The sequence below is a fragment of the Melopsittacus undulatus genome, chromosome 5 (genome assembly GCF_012275295.1).
Source record: "Melopsittacus undulatus isolate bMelUnd1 chromosome 5, bMelUnd1.mat.Z, whole genome shotgun sequence".
NCBI classification, from domain to species: domain Eukaryota; kingdom Metazoa; phylum Chordata; class Aves; order Psittaciformes; family Psittaculidae; genus Melopsittacus; species Melopsittacus undulatus.
The window spans coordinates 10,188,937-10,206,653 of NC_047531.1; the positions used below are offsets into that span (position 1 = coordinate 10,188,937).

Consider the following 17,717-nt stretch of genomic DNA (forward strand, 5'->3'; position numbering starts at 1 on the left):
TGCTGATTTCGTCAAAATGACTTTCATTTCTGCTAAGGGACAGCAGATCCAATAGTATCTGTCACCTATTTTTAGCTTTACTCCAGAACACCACATTGTCCCTGGCATAGTAAAATGACACCTTCCACAAAGAGAAGAAATTCATTGACTTCACATTCTAAACAAGCCATTGTTAAAATAAATGGAAGTCTCTTAACAATAGTGAGCCAGATGGATCTGACCTCTGCGGGTGGGGCTTTAATGAGGTCCGTTGTGTTTAAGAGAGTACAGTATTGTAATAATATTATTCACTGCATACCAAGAGTTCCATTAAAGCCTTGACAATCCCAGGAAACGATGCACATCCTCACTTACAGTACTGCTAAAATGCTGAATATGTCCGGTCATATAAAGCCTGATCCTGTGGAGTTTTGGCATTGCCACTTAATAGGAACTAAAAACATCTCCGGCCGTTCCCTTTCCCTAAGGGACAGTCATTGTGCTCAATCACAGCTTGCTGCCTTCTCAAAAAAAAGGATAACTGGGATAAAACCATAGCAAAAACAAGTGGTATTGCTGCTGTACAATGAAGTGTTTGTGAGGGGTGGGAAGGAAGGGAGTGAGTAAGTGGTTATCTGGCAAGGAAAGCCAGGAATAGATAATTTATAGCCTGTAGAAGACAGAAGGACTGCTGGAAGGAGCGATACTGTAACATGACATAACAGCAGTGTCTCTGCAGAGCCTGTGATTTCTCTGGTTGTGACTTGGATCTCCTGGCCACCAAACCATCCTCTCAAAGGGTGATGTGCTGCCACCTCTTCAGGGTGCAGCACAAAACAGGGGACAATTCACCAGAGCCTCCTGCCCTGCTGGTGCAAACACCCGTTGGGAGAGAGAAATTCCAACATCTCCTCCAAATGATGTGGCTAATTGATACTTGCCTGATCAATAGTCTTGAACCAATTTCATTGCAGTGAACAGAAACCTTGACTGAACTGAGTCACTGCAGCAAGTCTCTTTTTTTTTCCTGGAAATAAAGGATACTGTCATAGAATCACAGAATCATAGAATAGTTAGGGTTGGAAAGGACCTTAAGATCATCCAGTTCCAACCCCCCTGCCATGGGCAGGGACACCTCACACTAAACCATATCACCCAAGGCTTCATCCAACCTGGCCTTGAACACTGCCAGGGATGGAGCATTCACAACTTCCCTGGGCAACCTATTCCAGTGCCTCACCACCCTCACAGTAAAGAATTTCCTCCTTATATCCAATCTAAAAGTCACTCCGTTATACTTCTTATTCACAGCAAATAGCGTCTGCACAAATAATCACAGCCTTATTCTGAGTCACAGGCTGTATTTTCGATCCTGACAAAATACTTTTTCAGGTAGAAACAAGCCACAATGCTCAAGCATCTAGAAAATCAAACTTTCCCCCTAATCATGTTTTCATTGCAGCAGTTAGGTCTGCAGCTGGTATTCGATCCCGCTATTTAGCTTTGCTGAAACCACTTGCTAAATCTCTTCCCTGTTGAGAACTGCTTTTTTGTTTGTTTGTGTATGTTTTCTCTCTATTTGCAGGCCTATTGATCACGTAGGTCTGGAAGATACCAAGCAGGAAGCCTGCCAGCAGTGTGGGAGGCAGCATCCCTTGTCCCAAAGCCAGGAGGAGCACCTCCTGTTTTGACCTTAGCTCCACCATGTGGCTGGTTGAGTTACTTCGCATCTTCTGCAACTCCAATCGTGTAATAGTCACTTGGGGGCTGGTTTGCAGAAGCTGCCGCAGGAAGTTTCTCTGAAGAGGCTTTCCAATTGATCAGTCTGACTCTCATTTGGTGAAGAAGCCCTATTCAAAGAGGATTTTGTACTGTTTCCCATACGCATCTAAGTATTTAAAGCCTGATAAAATAAGGACACTTGTAGCCAGCATGTACAGAGCTTTTGTTTCCATTTAAAATTTTTCAAGAATTATTAGCCAGAGTAAACTGAAAATGCACATTTTTTTCCTCTAAAAAAAAAATTAGAAATCTGCTTTACTAAAATCAGTGTGGAAATCCACACAAACTACCCCAGCAGGGAGTGTTCCCAGGAGCTGTGGGGCCCATGGACAAGCAGGATGACAGGAGTTGTCTCTCTGCCATATGCAAGTCCAGGGGCCCAGTTAGTCCCAGTGACACTTAGGGAGAGCCCCTCCAGGAAACAAGCTGCACAGCTCCAAAGAGCAGCATGTGGAGGCTGCCCACCTCTCCCACCACAAAAACGGGAGCACCCAGAAGCTGGCAGCTGATAAATTCATCACACCCATAAAACAGTTCCCTACCCACTCTTGAAGTCCTTTTGGAAAGGTGGTCAGCAAGCAGGGGGAGCAGGAGTGCCCTCCAGGCCATCACACCACCAGCCTCTCCCAAGAGATGGTATGTTGATACTGTGATAAGGAAGACCAAGGAAACACTTCCTTTGCAGGACTATAAGATGTTCAACCTACTCAACTTATTCCAGGGGGGTTGGCTGAACATGGAGCTTCCATCACATCTCTGTTGGAAATGTGAAGACTCAGATCTTATTTCTGTTAAAAAGGTACAAAGTTTTATTTGGAGTCTCTTTAGCACTTCTATTATAGACTTTAAAGCGGCTGGAAGAGGTTGGTAGGCACAAATACACACTCTTATACTATGTGCTTAAAATATTCTGTTTGAGCAGCATACCCCAATACGTGAAACATAAGGTTGGTCACACCTCAGGGATGGACTCAGCCATGCTCTTAATGTCTAATTGAGCAGGTCATTAGTGACTCCCCATATTAATGTTATTAATAGCTATGAAATATATGATGTGCTCCCTCAGCAGAAATGTGGCTTTCTGTTTTATTAAAACTTTATAACATTTCCACCTCGCTAACATGGGAGGATGACATTTATATGATCACCTTCGCTCTCCAGCCTACCAATCTGGGAATTTATAAAGCAACTCATTTAACTTGACAGCATTTTCTTTTCCTTTTTCTCCCATCCTTGCTAAAGACCAGCTTAGCAGAAAAGGTCCTGGGGTCTCTGGTGGACACCCAGTTGAACATGAGCCAGCAAAGTGCCCTTGCCACAAAGAAGGCAGGCTGAGGGAGGTGATCCTTCACCTCTGCTCAGCACTAGGGAGGCCCATCCTGGAGCGATGGGTGAAGTTCTGGGCTCCCCAGTACAAAAGAGAGATGATAGAGCTACTGAAGAGAGCCCAGTGAAGGGCCACATGGATATTGAAGGGACTGGAATACTTCACATATGAGAGTGTGAGAGAGCTGGGGCTGCTCAGCCTGGAGAAGAGGAGGTTCAGGGGATCTCATCAGTGTGTACAAATATTTGAAGGGAGGGTGCAAAAGGACAGAGCCAGGCTCTTTTCATTGGTGCTCAAAGATACAACCTCAGGCAACAGGCACAACCTGAAATACAGGCTCCCTCTGAATGTCATAGAATCATACTTTTTCCACTGTGAGAGGCAACCGAGCACTGACACAGGTTGCCCAGGCAGGTTGTGGTTTCCATCCTTGGAAACATTCAAAAGCCATCTGAACATGGTCCTGGGCAATCGGCTGTGGGTGGCCTTGCCTGAGCAAGGCAGGGCTGGACCAGATGACCTCCAGAGGTGACTCCCAGCCCCAACCATTCTGTGATTCTGTGAATTCTGATTAACAAATCCATACACAATGGGTCACAAAGACACATCCAGTGTGACAAGCACATGCAGACTATGAAGTGCAGTGGTTCACTAAGGAACTGCTGTGGGCAACAAGGGCAGTTACCTGCAGTCATTCTATCTAAACAGATCTGCAGTAGCAGCAAACTGTTAGGGGAAGAAGATAACTATGATGACATTGGTTCCTTTGACAGCTTGGGTTTGACAGCTCAGATCCCTTCTTATGTCTGACATTACGTGATAGTCACAACCCAGACACTCTTTTTATCTCCCAAGTCCATTGAAGAGACAGTGAACAGCCTTTCCTTTCACACTACTCTGACGTTTGTCTTTCACCTCTGTGTCCCATCAGCCTTGCTTGGGTGACATGTTCATACCATGGCAGTACTGCTGCTCCCACACACAGAGCTGAGAGCAGCAGTGATGGAGACCCCACAGCACCCAGTGTGCCCCACAGCTCGGGAGCCTCGAGACTGCAGTCAGAAGGTGTCCAACTCACTGAGTTCCTGTTGGGAAGGTTTCTTCATTCTTTTTAATTATTATTTACAAGTGCTTACAGCTTTGGTTAGATTTTCTTTTAGCATTTTAAATTCAGATGACTAAGAAACTTCGGGTGGAAAAAGTCCTGCTGGAAAAAACAAATCCTATCTTAACTGTTGAAATGCAACCATAGGAGAAAAACATAAACCAAAACAGGCAAAGAAAACCCACTGCATGTGATGATGGACCTAGGAAACAATTACATTTGTCCTTAATTTTGTATCCCGTGAGTAATCTCAGCTACTCAACACAAGTCTTCTAAGTGCATGAAGCTCAGCACCTCCTCCAGTCCAGCCCTGACAGAGGCTGCATTAGCTTGAGCACCATAACATTAACAACTCCTCCACCTAGCTGCCTTTTTCCATAATGTCAACCCGAGCAGCTGCAGACAGGCAGAGGCTCCTTGAAGTGTTATTTTGGGGGAAGTGCCAGAAATTATTTATTTCAACAGACTTTTGAACATGCTGTACTATTATTCTTAGAGTGTATTAAATGAGGTGTACTTTTAGTAGAGTGGCTGCTTAATTTTTGCTTTGGGTAAAAAAGATTGTTTATTATGCACTAAAAACATACCAGCAGTATTATATATCATTTAGGGATGTTATTTTTAGTGATGCTTGTATTAGCAAGTCTGCTATGAAAAATGTGTTTATCAGATAGCTAGCAGCACTTCAGTTTGTACTGGACCATTAGCCAGCAACCTCATAGGTGACCTTATTGCTGTTTCTCGGTGATCAGTTGGGGATTACTGCTTAGGGACTGTAATAACAGAGCCCAGTTTGGGTGCAGTAAATCACTAACGTCCAAATTATGTTATCAACATAAAGTATTTGATACTAATACAAAGCTAAGTGACTGTTTGGAAAAGCTGATGGCAGTGGTGTTGGCACTGATGTAATTCATGTGAGCTATACAGCAAATAATCTGAAGTCTGAAATGATTGTTTTACAGGTTATGGCCAAGTTTTATTCTTATTTTAGTCACTTGGATTATTGCCTGTGGTGTTCAGGACATGACATTTGCTGAATGCATTTAAAGAATGCATTTAAAGAACGCATTTAAGGAAACATACACAACTATAACACTAGTTAATACAAGTTAATAGACAAAATGGTCTGAAGTCCCCTGAGAAGGTGCCCAGCCCCTAAGAGCTGCTGCCTCAGAGCAACTCCTCTTCCAGCTTGTGTGACACTGAACTACATTTCTGTTTCCTGCTTTCTTTGAAGAAAACTGATGCAGCCAACATAGAGGATCAACAAACTGACTTGGCAGGCTCAGACTTACTGAAAAGATGAAATAAGCTACCTCAAAATAGAAGCAATCAAGTAGAATCACCTTTCCTTGTCACTATCTCATCAACTCTACCAGCACTACCTAAAGTGGATGTGGATCATCCCCTCCCTTCTCTGAGTATTGCCAGACAAGCTTGGTTAACCCAAGCAAAGCAATCCAACAGGGTATTACTATCTCTGGATATCTGCTTTTCCCTTTTGCTTATGGGTAATGCCTTACAGCAGGCAGCAGAATTAATGTCTTAAATTGCACAATGTACTGACATACAGAACCATCAGTTTGGGATTTATTTGTTATTTGTTGTGATTTGTTATTTGTTTTCCCTGATTGTGTTATTTGTTTTACCTGAAATGCAAACCTTCAGGAGAAAGACAGCTTAGACAGAAGGGGAAGGTAATTTCTCTTGGTATGAACAGAAGACAGATGTTTCCTGGGAGACACTGCTCTGCATCATATTCTTTAACTTCTCTTGGATCACAACTAGATGGCATGGTAAGTTCCATTTCAGAGACTCCTGTTCATCCTCCAGTTAGTGCCATTGCTAAACCACAGAGTTATAGATACAGAATTCCTCAATGGGGGAACAGCAACTGGAGGTAATTTTGATATGTCTGGTGTATTCAAAAACTCAGGGAAGGGCAAATGGCACTGCAAGTCTCAAAATGTTGGACAACTGAAGAAGAAAAGGATTTCAAGCCAGATTCTTATTGGTTTTTATTGATTCACTGTAGTAGTTAGTCAATACTTCAGAGAAAGTAAGTCTGCACTAAAGATTCAGCATTTTAAATTAAATATATGCGGCTCCTCTATAGCAGAACCAGCAAAGGGCAAAGAATGTTCCTAACCTTTTGAGGTTAAATAAGGAAGATCGGGCAAACCAATCTGCCCTTATCTAGCATGTAAAAAATCAACTAATGGACCTTTTGCATGTGCTTAAAAACTAAAAAACTTTCAGATATTCATAGGAGTACAAAAGTATTGATTCCCATGAAACAGATCTATTAAAATGCAGTTTTAGAGTATTCCACAGTATGATTCAGATTTCATAAGCTCTTGATGGATGAGAGGTTTTCACCCATCAGGGTAAACAAAAAGGAGAAAAAAAGATAGGGAAGGAAAACTGTTTTATAAGTTTATTGATGTAAGAGAGTTCTGGCATGCAATAGGGGCAGCAATACCCCCATCTACAGAGTCCAACTGCATGGTACAAATTAGAAGTCAAATAACAAAACAATCAATGCTCCTTTGTGACAGGCCTTAGAAAGGTTCCATTTTGTAGGGTTCCTTCAGTTCTTCAATACCACCCAGCTATGCCTACTTTATTACCTGTTCATAACAAAGACAAGAAGAATTTGCAGTTAACAATTGCTTTAGCTGAAATATTGTAAACTAACCAGAAAGGTGCAGTTTATCCAACTCCTCATTAATCACAGTATTACAGAATGGTTTGGGTTGGAAGTGACTTTAAATATCATTTAGTTACAACCCCCCTGCCATGGGCAGGGACACCTTCCACTAGACCAGGTTGTTCAAAGCCCCAGTGAGCTTTGAACACTGCCAGAGATGGGACATCACTTCCAGAGATGGGGCATTAAATCAAGAATATTAATGGGCTTATTCCTACATCAAAAAGGAAAGATAAGACGTTACTTGAAGTACATTAAGAATCAGTTATTTAAGAATTCAGCATATAATTTTAAATGTTCTTCTTCCTATTGCCACATGGGAAAAGTATATATTATTTTAATGTATATGCTTTCTATATCAAGAGGATTGAAGACTTTCACAAATAGATGGCTGAATCTACAGCAGGCACAGGCTTGAGACTGAGAAGCAGAAACTCAGTGTTGGCTGAGGAGGTATCAAAAGCTGAGTCTTGCCAAGCTGCCTATTTATGTATATTAAATTATAACCATATGGGCACTATCTATCTTAAAAACACTTATCAGACATTAATTAAGCAAATAATGCAGAGATTAATGCTAAAATAATCAAGAAATTAGAAATACAAAACATAAACTAGTACTTTTAGAAAGGAGAGTATGAACAAGCAGAAATGGATACTGGGTTCTCTGCCATTCCTTGGTCATTTGAGACTGCAGTTTCTTGAAGAGTGACGTATGCAGCTGCAATCATGTAGCACATTCCTGGACAATATCTGAAAGCAGTCATTATCACAGTTGCAGCCTGAAATACCCAATCCCCAGCTGTAGTTCACTGTGCCACCAGCACCTCGTACATGCTGCACCTTTACAGTGTATGGCTCGTGTGTTTCATGACAGGTTTGTCCCAGGCATTCGTGAAGCACACGTATGTCTGACTCACAGAAGTTGTGCACCATTACACCACTTGATAGAACCAGGTGGCTAGCAGGCATCCTACAGCTCAGTGTGAGAAGACAGAGGAATAAGGAATGACTCACTGTATTTTTCCTCATTCTGGTTATCTGCACAAATATAAAAGACTCAGCTTCCTGAAGCTATATACAGCTTCCCTAACTATTTCAGCTGTACTCTTGAGTTTTCTCTTGGTGTTACCCTGCTCCCTTGCATCCTCCTCTCACTCCCTCACACCAACAGCCCCACAGCAAAACCCTTCTGCTCAAAGAGTTCAAGCCTGCATATGCCTCTGATTTGAGCTTAACTTGGCTTTTTAGCTATCTATCTCCTATAGTTTCTCTGAGACAAAGGGCAGTAGTTACACCAAACACTTTCAATCTTATTTATCACAACCTATTGCAGCAAGTTTGCTGAAACCAGTAAGGCTGTTCAGGGTGGTGAAGAGGACCATTGCATAGTGTGGTTCAGCTTAAGGCCAATGTGATGAATTGGTTAGACAGGTCACCATGCCACAAGTGCGAACACATACGTTGGAACATGAAAAGAATGTGGGCCATTTTTGCTAAGGAGTGCACTGTTGGGTTTTGTTAGAAATTGCAAGGTATGCACATATTATACGCTGGTGTGAAAAGCTCCAAGCATTTTCTGTCTTAAGACTGTGAATAAATGTGGTTGGTCACAGCTCACTGCTAGGATATTTGAAAACGCTCAGGGGAATTCTTGGAATAATTGAAGAATGGTGTCTCCATGGCAGGATAACACCCATTCCATTTCTTGCTGAGGAAACAATATGGTTATATATTGTAAATTATGGATAATTATCTCACATCCTGTTTCCTCATAGCCCTAAACACAGGAAGCCTTTTCTTTTTCATGATATTCAATCTTGCAGTTAATAACAACTTTCATTTCTACAGTGGGATGTATTCCAGAGGATTCCAGTCTATCTCCATGGAGCACAGTTGAAGTGTGACCACGACCTGGCATGGCAAGAGGAAAATTCCAGCCAACCAATATAAAATTCCTCTGATCCTATATAAAAGGATTGCTGCTATCCACAAGGAACTGAGGAAGTCTGATTTCCTAGCGTTTTGTCCAAGATCTTCAGCTTCAGAGCCAGAACATGCTTTAATTAAACGGGAAACTCTCAGGATCTGACACGTGGTTCCTGGATATGGAAATACAGTGAACCTGAAACGTGTGCTGCCAAACTTTATCTCATCTGATCCCACCCATTGGATTCTTTTGAAGCTAAGTTCTGCCAAAGATTAAGCCAACAGGGGGTTTTGTATTTAGCTTATTAAACGGTAAACATGGCTGGTTCAAACACCAATAGGAGAACTAATTATAGCTGATTAACCTCTTCTAATGATTTAGAAGACCAAAAAAAACAACTGAAGTTTGATAACTGTGTTTCCAACACGGGCCCTAGCATCTATTAAACAAATACAAGGAAAAAACCCAACCAACCAACCAACCAACAAAAAAAGCAAAAGCCTTCAGTTCCTCATTAGTGTGTGTTAACTCATCCCACTTATTTTTATTTCTAGACCATCATGCTATTTCCAAACAATGAACCCATGCATGCAAAAAATAAGTATCTCAAACATCTTTTTTTTTTTTAAACCAGAGAAGAATTAAAAGCTCTAACATGGAAATAATGTGCTCAGTGCAGCCAACTATCTGAGGCATCTTGATACACAAAACACACAACCTGCTTAGATGGTAGACACACATACGGCAGAACTTCAAAATGAAAAAATCCTTTAAAGCAATGAGAATGCAAGTACCGAAGACAGAGATTTGAGGACACTACTTTATTAGAGCAATTAGCTAAGCTACCCAGGGGTTTTCCAGTTAATTTAGTTTTACTTTTTCATAGTTATCAAACAGAAGCTAAAGTCTAATCTGAAATTAAAGCAATAATCAAAATTCATTGCTGGAAAAAGGGGGAGAAGGAAAGATCCTCAGAAAAAAACAGGAAAAAAAAATATCAAGCAACTGATTTGTAAGACTTCAAAGGCAAGAAGAAGAAGATAAGGAACAACACTGATTTTTCAGGAACAAAACTGATGCCAAACCAATGTCATTTCCCTTTACAGCAGAGTAACAAGCCCCTTGGAGAGGACAGACAGCATTTGTTGTGTATTTGATTCCAGTAGGCCTTTCAATGCTGTTTAACCTAGGAAGGAGATCAAGAAGGAATTTTAAAAATCAAAAGCAGATAAATGTCTGTGTTAAGGAGACAATCTGATCCTGGTGCTCATGGTGGACAGGACCAAGTGTACGGGCGCTTGATGCAGCAGGAAGGATCCTGGTTATGGATCAGAACCTTCCAGAAGTATATACTTTAAATCAGAGAAAGACCCTGCTTGAGGAGGCTTTGGAACAGACTCCACCACCAGAGATCTTGATGAACCGACTGAATGAAGGAGTAACATATGTATGACTGAGCATCCATGATGGCAGAGCAGGTGAGTGAGCTCTGTTTCAGAGTCCACTTCAGACTTTTCTTATGTTGTTTGAATATATCCACATTCTTCAGAGCTCAGAATCCAAGAGTCAGTCAAGCTCAATTCACATCCACAAGCTGTGTCAGGGGAGGCTTAGCCTGGATATTAGGGAAAAATTCTTCACTGAGAGAGTGATCAGGCATTGGAACAGACTGCTCAGGGAAGTGGTGGAATCACTGTCCTTGTAAGTGTTCACAAAACGTGTAGATAATGCCCTCAGTGACATAGTTTAGTGGTGGACTTAGCAGTCCTGGGGTAACAGTTGGACTTTATGATTTTACAGGTTTTTTCCAGTATAGCTGATTCTATGCTTCTAGTATTCTAAGCTCAGAATCCTACAGATTAATCATTCATTGCTCAAATAAACGTATGTCAAATACTTCCTTTCCTGCCATCTTCACCTCAGATCCCAGTGATATTTTACCTACCCCTTCAGACCAAACCCTTCTTGATTTCTAAGAAAAACACTAGTAAGTATGTGTACGAGTGGAGCCTGCTAAACATATGAGTGTGCCTATATCATAGGGTTTGCAGAGGTTAGTAAAAAATCAGAGTTCATGACCCCCTATTTCTATATCCCTTAACAAAGCCTGAACTTCTTGCTCCCCCTTTCACCAGGCACAGATCTACACCTCACACTGACACACCTCCTTTGACAGAACTGACAGACTTGGTGGGCTGGTTCTGGAAGCAGTTATCCAACTGGACACCATTAGCCACAGCTGGAAACCTCTGAGGGCTGGAACTTCATGTGCACATAGGAAAACTCAAGACATATTTGCCAGAGTTGACAACAGTAAGGTTCCAGATTCTTCTTTCCATCGTAAACAGCATACAGTACATGCTCAGCCCAAAAGGTAGATGAGAAAGGGCCAAAGCCTCTCCTCCATTATTCTGTATCTTGAAGTTGTGTGAGTAGGTATAAGAGCTAGAGCTGGAATGGACATCAGATACACAATGAGAGGATAAAACAAAAGCACAGACAGCATCTCAGAAGTGATGAGTGTTTCTCTTTGCATTCCTCTCTCTCAGACACCTCTCTTCAGCTTGCCTGGCTCTTCTGTGCAAAATGACTTGTGCAGGATGAGTAGATGACAGCAATGTCTTCACGATTTGTGATAGAAGCCGTGGATACCGAGGCTTTCTCTGCGTCTGAGTCCCAAGTGACTCAGTAGTCATTTTAATTAAACGACTCAACAGTAACAAGTAATACATACAGCAGTTCTGTATAGTATGGCCTCTTTGCAATAAAACCTTACCTCTGTGGCTGGCTAGTCAAACACACAGCTGGTTTTCTGCTACTGTTCCCCCTCCTTAATTGCTTCAGTGTATTGTGCTAGGGTCATTCCAGATTTCAGTCTGCTCAAACCACAGCACTGAGTCATCTTTACAGCAGGGCTTTCTTTAATCCCAACCTTCAAAATCCTTTCTTTAGATGATCTCATTGAAGATTTGGAGAGTTCATTAAGCTTAATAACTTAAAGTCAGATTTACCATAAACATTTCATCTCCATCCGTGTGTGCTTTCCAACCTATGGCTACAGTCTTGCTTCTTAATACATTTCCCTGCAGCCTGCTAATGAATCCAGTCTTTTCCTTTCTTTCGGTGACTTTTACACGCTGTCCCCACAGGCTGCTCTTAGTTAATTCAAGTTCTCCCGAGTTACTCCTGAATTAACACTTCACCAGTAATCATGGCAACTAATAAGATGTCGTCATTCTTGTCTGACGCCGATTCACGTTGTGCTTCACTCAGGCTGCAACCACCTCATTCCGGCCGCGAAGAGACGCTCAGCCGAGCCTGCGTGCTTGGGGAGATGCTTCCCCTTCCCTTGTAGGCTGTTGCTACAGCACAGACGTTGCCTTGGGGGGGTCAGTTTAGGGTTTGGCGCTCCCCACAGCGCCCCACTGCTTCCGAAACCCGTATGCGGGAGCAATGGGTATACTAACACAGCCCAGCATCGCCGTTGTATAAACAGGACTGGTGTGAAACAGCTGCTGCCGCATTGAACACCTTTCTGTTCGCTGCTACGAGGATGTCTGCCCCTATGTGAAACTGCTCTAACAACACCCGCTAGACGAACAGATCAGAACTAAACCTCGCTACTTCCGTGCGGCCCACAAGCACCAATCACCACTGACCCCACCTCAGGCACCCCCGAGCGCACAGCGGGATCCGCGCCGCCGCCATCCCCTCACAGCACCGGCTCCGGTGCCCGACCGTAAACACACGGGGACCGCACCAGCACCGCTGTGGAGGCATCCGGCCCCTCGCCCCACGGCCGCCATCGCCCAGGGCGGATGGACCCATGCCCGAGGGCCATCCCCACCGCCCCCTCCCGTGGTGCTGCGCTGCCCTGGCCACAGGGCCCCGGCCAACGCTGCCTCTGGGTTAATTAAAGTGATAATTAAGAACAGCAATTAAAACCGAGCCACTCGGGGAGCACCCACGGCGCGGGGAGATGACGTCACCGCCCGCGCGTCCCTCGGCCGCCGCCCTGCCGCCACGCCGCCACCAGGGGGCGCACCCGCCCGCGGCTCGAGACCCCGCCCCGCCCCAGCCCCCGCTCACCCTCCTCCCATTGGCTCCCCGCTGGCCAGCGGAGGTGGCGGGTCACGTGACCACCCCTTCCCTCCCCCCCCCCCGCTTCAACCCGCCGCCGGAGGACTGATGCTATCCCACAATGCTCCTGCGTGCGGAGCTGGGCGGGGCGGTTTGGAGGCGTCTCTGTGGTGGCTGCGTCGCCCGCCCGCAGCCACGCCGCCGCCTTCTCTCGGTAGCCCCCCCCGGCCCTAGGCGGAAGGCGGCCCCGCAGCGCCCCCCCGCGGCTCCCGCCGGCGCTGCGCACTGCCGGCCGCGCCAGGACATGTGGCCGGGCGGGCGCTGAGGGGGGTCCCGCCTCACCTCACAACCGGCCGGGCACACGCTCCTCGGCCGCGGCCGGCGCCGCTGCCGGAAGCCCCGAGGAGGAGCGAGGGAATCGCGAGGAGCCGGAGCCTGCGCTCCGGGCGGGCGGCAGCGGAGCGGTGACCGTGCGAGGGGACGCCGTGGCGCCAGGTGAACACCGGGGACGGGGCCTCCCTCCGGAGTCTGTGTGTGGCTGTTGAAAGTGCTCGGGGCCATTTCCCGGCAGGGTGCCGGCGGGCCGGCCGGACGGACGGAGGGGAGGAGAGGAAAGGGGAGGGGTGCGGGCGGTGCTGCCGTCCCGCTCCGGCCGGGGCCTTCGCCTCTGGTGGCAGCCCGCCTGGCTCGGGTGCCCTCTTCCTGCCGCCGGGCAGAGGGCGGGGTTTGCTACCGGTCTCGGGCTTCCCCCCCTCCTGTCCCCTCCTCTCGCCGCCCGCCTCGTGGCACCGGCCGGTGGGTGACCCGGGCCGGTACTGGCTCTCGGCCGCTGTGACAGGCCGCTGTGGGCCCCCCCGCCCGCCTCGTTTTCCGAGGCGAGAGGGGAAACAAAGGGGGCGGCCGGGGCGAGCCGCTGTGTCCCGGAGACCACCGGCTCCCTCCGCCCTGACGGCTGCCGTCGGGGCACGATGACCGCAGCCCTGCCTGCCCGGTGATCCGTGAGCGGGGCGGCCGCAGGGACCTTCCCTCCGCGGCGCTGGCCTGAACAAAGATCCCGGCCCGGGGCGGCAGCGCTGTCCCGCAGCTTCCCGGGGCTGCAAATACCGGCAGCGAGGAATAGGAGTTAGCGGAGACTTCGCAGCTGTGGAGGAAGTTGCACGGAGAGGCTGTGCTTCAAGCCCAGCTCAGCTGTTGTGGCATCGCGACTGACTTAAACAGCAGTCAAGTTGCACAGAGTAACACTGGAGCCTGGATGTAGTGCGGTTATCAAGCCAGTGAGGCTCCAGCCCTGCTTGTGGTTTAGAGTACATTGTGTCCTAGTTACTTTTTTTCCCTTTGGTGAGTATTAAAGAGTATTATTAGCCTGAGCCTCAAATGTAACTTATCTTTGAGAAGCTGTCTCCACGTTTGAAACTTTAAAACAGTTTTGGTAGGACTATAAATGTTCCCCTTCCTTTAACTGTGCTTTTATTTTAGACTACTAATGAATTATAAACTTTCAGGAAGAATGACATAACAAAAGAGACCAAGTAGCTACTGTTTGTTTATCAGTAACTAGGTACTGCTGGCAAAGAATCGTTTATTTAAAATGCTAGAAGATGGTGAAAGCTGTTCACAACTAATTAATTATATAATGGAATGTCCGTGATTATTGAACGGCTATTTTAAGATTGTAATTTTATAGCTTCAATAACCTTTAAGGGAGCTGTAGCTAACTTAGTGTCTTATGCTTGCATATCACTAATGTGTTGGGGCTTTTAATTTTCTTTATAGTTTTAAGTGAAGCATGATCTAACTTTGGTGTATTTCTGCATGGGTATTCAGACTCTCACACGTGGAAGAAGGAGAATGGCTGAAGTCTTTAGATACTTTTATCATGGATTCTTTTAATCTTAGCATAAATAAATACTAGGCTTCTTAAAAGAAATGACAGGATGACAAAAAATAGCTATTATTTGGTTGATTATGTCTAGTAATCCATGTCTGCTTTACATGGAAAGCTGTATTATATGCACCCTTTAGAATTTCTAGGAAGATAATGTTTGTTGTTGTGTTTTCCTTGGATGAGAAATAGTTGGGGGAGGGGCTATTTAGGCTCTCAGTCACAATGTTAAGTCTTTTGCAGCTTTCCTTTCAGTGGTTTACATTTGTTGATGTGTCAATTTCCAGAGTGATAAAAGGCCCAAATAAAGAAATTCATCAATTTTCTGTCACGTTCCACTTGCCTTAAAGTCTGCTTGTAAATTAGCAGAACAGACAACTGGTTTGTGGTCTAGGGGGGGCGGAAATCTCTTCCAAGTAGTCTTGAAAGAGAATGTTTTTTCAGGCCTTCTTTAGTAACAGGTTTATGAGTTCACTAGTTTATCTTGTTATCCATATTACCTTTAAATTTGGGAATACTTCTCCAGGAATTTGGTGGTTTTCTTGAAACCTGTAGTGCTTAAACACAGTGTGAAGGTTGTTGAGTTTGATTTCACAAGGAGATGTAAGTTTGTCTTATTTTCCAGTTATTCAGCTATTGCATTTGAAACATCCAGATAATAGTTTCTTTGTTCTCTCAAGTTACTGTGGTTTGACACAGTTGATGCATGACTTCTGCCCTCTGGTTTTCTAAAACTTGTAGATGGTTCTGCTCATGATATGTGATGGTTCTGTTACAAACATTTGTTGTTGTTTTCCTGGTAGAGGGAATTCTTTGTAGAATCTTCTCAGTTGTCCACTATCCTCAGTTTTCCACTGTGCAAAACTGGAAGTTATTAAAGTTGGCTTTATTTAGTAATTAAAGGATAAATTTATTTCAATTAATGATATATTTAAACATACATTATATTGGGGGGGAGGGGACAGACACCTGCTGGAGAAAGTCTGATGGACTGACTTGCCATACCTACACTATAATTCTTGAAGCCTGGCCTTTTGACAGTTCACTGTTCACTGCTGGGATTTTCTCTGCCAGCAGTCTAAGGTGAGGGAGAAAAACTGTTCTTCCAGTTAATAGTAACAAAACCATGCACTGCTCATAGCTGAACTGATTATTCGTTGTGGTCAAGTTGTCTGAATGAGTTCTGAAATGGTTACAGCTAATCTGCTAAACCATTTTAAGATTAAGGTTTTATAAGTCTCAGCATTGCCCAGATTTTTTGCCTTCCCCCCCAGGTTGGAGATACAATGTTAAATAGATTGATACTCTTAACCCTTCTTCTGTAGTCATGAATACCAGGGGGGTTCTAATGCACATATTCTTTAGAGCACTTCTCCTTCATGTCCTTTCAGCAGTGTGAGCATGTTTTGTTTCATCTGTATGTACTAGTCCACTTTGCCTTGGAGGTTAGCATCCTTTATCTGAGAGGATATGAGTGCAGTGACATTGTGTCTTGTTTCCCCTACTTGATCTCGTTGTACAAAGAAGTTGAGGATATGGGAACACTTTACATGCAGAAGGCTGTGAACATCTCTGATTTGGGTTTGGAAGTTGCTTAGTTTTGGTCCCTTGAACTGCTTTGAGTAGTAGGGCGATTCTCTTGTGTAGGAAGTTTGTTGCAGTTGTAAAATAACAAATGGAGGACTGCAGCCACTGGAAGATGGAAGGTGAATGCACGGCTGCCTTTCTGTTCCTTGAAGCTGTAGCTCTGCTGTCCTGAACAGTTATCCATCACCTCTGCATGTTGGTCTGTTGAAGTGCCAAAGGCACAATATTGGAAGGGCGCTCAACAGTTTAATGTGCATAATTAAGTATTTTAGTGGCCCATACCAGATTCAACAAGTAGTTTTTCTGTCAGGAGTTGGATTTTGGTTTTGTTTTTATTTAAAAGTGCCAAGGAAATTGCCTTATACTTTTAAAAACATTCAGGTTTTTTATATCTTTATTTATATGGCACATCAGATAGTTTTCCTCAAGATTTAGATGGGGAAGGAAGTTAAATTTAACCAAATGTGGAAGCTGTCACTCTTAGGCTGGGGAAAGTAACTGCCTTGACAAAGGATGATCAAAATACTGCATTTAATTTTGTTTAAGTAGGCAAGATTAAAATTATCTTTGTGTAGAATGCATTTATTCAGGTAACATATTACACATCTGTAAGCATCTGTGCCTTATACTTGTGTATGTTGTGCTAAAATGAGTATTTACTCCTATTCATTTTTTGTTAGAGTAATACTGTCTTACAGATTATTCTGATGAATGATAGTATACTCTTTTTTTTTCTTTCCCCATGAGAACATAAAGTTTGAATTTTAACTCAAGAGCACTCATGGAATGCTCCATGAACTCCATGTTCAGCAAACAAGAAAAAGTAACATTCTAATTTTATGTTTCTGTGACCAGTGGTATTTCTTCATAACTTTCTGAGATGTTTATGTATAAATATTGAAAGGTACTCATTCATGTTTAGAGAGAATTGGGAAGACCAAGAAATGTGTCTTCTAGAAGCTGTTTTATAAAGCCTAATACTGTGGTAAATTGCAGTATCTGATTACTTTTTCTAACAGACACTAATAGTAATGTCTGTCTTAATGCAGTTTTTATTTAAGGATTAGTGAACTCCCATTAAAATGCAATCTTTGTTCCACTGTTATTTGGTCTGTAAGTACTGCTTAACTGTGATCTGCCTTCAAAGGTACTATCTGTGAGTAAACCCAAGTGATGCATTTAATGATGTTTGGAATTTTTCCAAGCTAGTATGAAATTACTTGGAAACGTCAAGCGAGTTAATGCGTGTTGTCTTTTTGCTAACCACCTGGCTTTTGTTAGACTGCCATCAGTAATAAGAATGTGAAATTCTGTGGGATCAGTGTCTGACAGA

The 17,717-nt window shown here is 44.0% G+C and overlaps 1 protein-coding gene and 1 long non-coding RNA gene across 3 annotated transcripts in view; one reads left to right on the forward strand and one right to left on the reverse strand.

The window, feature by feature from the left end:
- Positions 1-6,618: 6,618 nt before the first annotated feature.
- LOC117436180 (uncharacterized) lies at positions 6,619-13,496 on the reverse strand. The gene is made up of 3 exons (XR_004549614.1): positions 13,258-13,496; positions 7,527-7,658; positions 6,619-6,826 (listed from the first exon to the last, which is right to left on the reverse strand). It is a non-coding gene; the product is annotated as an uncharacterized lncRNA (long non-coding RNA).
- Positions 13,208-17,717, forward strand: part of SCAF11 (SR-related CTD associated factor 11) — a 46,511-nt gene continuing 42,001 nt past the window's right edge. The window contains exon 1 of one of the 2 annotated variants that reach the window (XM_034062826.1): positions 13,208-13,410. The gene's annotated coding sequence lies outside the window, so the exon portion shown is untranslated. Of the gene's footprint in view, positions 13,411-13,954; positions 14,254-17,717 lie in introns of those variants that run through there. The other variant, XM_031048034.2, reaches the window with a different exon arrangement.